The sequence below is a fragment of the Anopheles aquasalis genome, chromosome 3 (genome assembly GCF_943734665.1).
Source record: "Anopheles aquasalis chromosome 3, idAnoAquaMG_Q_19, whole genome shotgun sequence".
Taxonomy (NCBI): domain Eukaryota; kingdom Metazoa; phylum Arthropoda; class Insecta; order Diptera; family Culicidae; genus Anopheles; species Anopheles aquasalis.
This window is the reverse complement of record NC_064878.1, coordinates 35,971,564-35,974,063: the sequence shown is the minus strand read 5'-3', so window position 1 is coordinate 35,974,063 and position 2,500 is coordinate 35,971,564. Positions and strand designations below refer to the sequence as shown.

At 43.4% G+C, this 2,500-nt stretch overlaps 1 protein-coding gene across 2 annotated transcripts in view; it reads left to right on the top strand.

Moving 5' to 3' along the window:
• Nucleotides 1–2,500, top strand: part of LOC126579123 (uncharacterized) — a 42,078-nt gene that overhangs the window by 35,215 nt on the left and 4,363 nt on the right. The gene's annotated exons all lie outside the window — the stretch shown is intronic.

Here is a 2,500-nt window from a genome sequence, read left to right as displayed (position 1 = left end):
TCACTTTAAATGATCAAAATTACGCCTCTATTAAATTATGCCCAATCACACTACAAATTCTTAATAGGAAGAATTTTATTTGATGTTAATAGGAAAGATATCTTCTTGAGTCTTTTTATGAATCCCTTCTGGCATATACTGCTCTAATAAAAATAATTAAGATCAATCCTCATTCTGTATTTTCGAAATTGATTCATTAAGTATTCGATCATTAAAAGATCCGATCAGTTGTTGCGTAAACGATATGAGTTCTATCGCTTACGCAATAACTGATTATTTTAGTTGATTTCATTCATACATATTTACAGTTTTGGTACGCACGAATGCTAAAAAGTGAGAAAAGTCCTTAAAAATGTAACAATAATCAAACGAATTTATCTTTCTCTCGTACTCTCGGACTAAATCGCGGCATTTAAAAAGCATAACATAATATTTTGTATTACAAACACACAATTATAATAAACTCGACTAACTAAACAGACTCGAACAATCGATTAGCTAGAAGTATTTCAATCCTCGTTTTTGCTACTAACTCCAATGGTCCGTCATCCTGAATACGGTAGCCTGAATCATTTAAAAGAGTTTAAGTTTGAGAAATGAAAAGCTAGTCAAAAACGTGTTCATTTGACCGAAGCTTCTCTCTTGCTCGTCCGGCAAAACCATTGGAGAAAACTACCCCCACCCCCCTGAAAACAGCAGTGGTCACTGTGCAATTAACCTTCCCACTTCCCGCTAACCAAGGTAGCGAATTAGTGTCAATTATGATTGGCCTCATCCCTGGAGGGCATCTACTAAAACCTTTCCAACGTAGCAGAATGGTGCTGCAACTCGTATGGAAAGCATGCAGCATATGAAAGCGGTGATGGTCAGCTTCGTTTCTTATACGACGAGCGCCTGGACGAAAGGATGGATCAGGCAGCTTAGCATAGGGTTTTATTTCTGGCAAAAGCAACGATAGACTAGACTAGAGGCCACACTGAAATTCGCAAGAAGTCCCTTGGCTGCCTTTCCGCTTTGGTGAGCGTCGGAAATGCTCGTCTGATTAGGTATTCCGTAGGAGATTTGAGATTTCACCATAGCATAATCCGATGGAAATCGTGGCTCCGTGGCTCGCTCGCTGTGGCAGGACAGGTCCGGCTATTTTCTGTGCTGAAGAATGTGGCGAATGTTGCCATCACCAGCCATCCAGCGTCCGGCAGAGGAAGAATTGACTTCCGAATCATTCGCAACGGTGTGCGCCTTATTGGGAGGGCATAAAAGGTTCATGCATTTATGAATGGGATCTTTACACTTTACACGCTATGGTTCTTTACTCCAGCCAGACTCGGGAGCGGTTCACTAGCTTCCGGCGGCGGAGCCATTTGGATCAGAATGTATGAGAATGCCCCGTGGAATTAGCATGAACCGTCCGTACCATTGCTGGTTGTGATCCTACAGTTGTAATAATAAGATGTTGCACTCTTCTAAGCTCAATGGAAAGCGAATGCACATCGTTGGCGTGTACTCTAGGTGAGGTGATTCTTTTTCTGCACATGAAGCACTTCGAATGTTCGTTCTTTCGGGGCTATTGTACAGTTTTTTTTTTTTGGTGGTGAATCTATCCAATCTCACCTTCAGTTCTACTTTACATTCCTACTTTGTCAGCCGCCAATCTTCATTCCACCGCAGATTGAAAGTGGACACTGCTGCCAAACAAACAACGTCAACGACGGTATGAAGATTCGAAGAAGATGGCCTTCCAAAAACCGGCCATCAATTGTCTTGGTAGAACTGAAGAATGGAAGATGATAAAAATCTGTTTTTTTGGGGGAATATAAAATATTAAAGTAGTTCATTTTTTCACGTTACCTATCTTTTTAAACAGGCGAAGGCCTTACGGCGAGCAAATGCGAATAAAATGACGTTAGAATAGAGCAAACCGAATAGAACGAGAGCGCTTGATAGGGTGAGGGGCCTTCGGCGAATCCTTTTCCTAGAGGGAAAACATATTTCCATCGCTACCGGATAACCCTTCGCGGTCCACCACGAATCAACCGGTGACCGGTTGATGCCCATGCCATGCCCTCTTATCCGGCCCTTCAAACATGTCGCATCAACATCGGCTGGGATGTTCCTGGCTTTCCTTCTTGCCCTTGTAGCCCGAAAAAGGCAACCAACGCCTTAACGGCTCAATTGATGGGTCGAATGGCAGCGAATTCTTTTTCCTCGCTACATCCACACCATGGACCCTGGTCCTAGGCCGATCCGAAAACGGGACTGCCAAACGGTTGGCAGAAATTGAATAAATTTCTGACCTAAATATAAGACCATAGGAACTAGACCACTCTCACCCGGGCCGGCCGGATGCGTAAGATGATGTTCCTTCGATTAACCCTCTTCATAAAATTATGACCACTTATCCGCGTTTTGTCGACAGCCGACGAGTCTTACGGAGAGCGTCGAGCCAAGCAAAGCGGAGGAAATGAGTATGAGGTGACGCTATACGCAGGCATCTCATCAG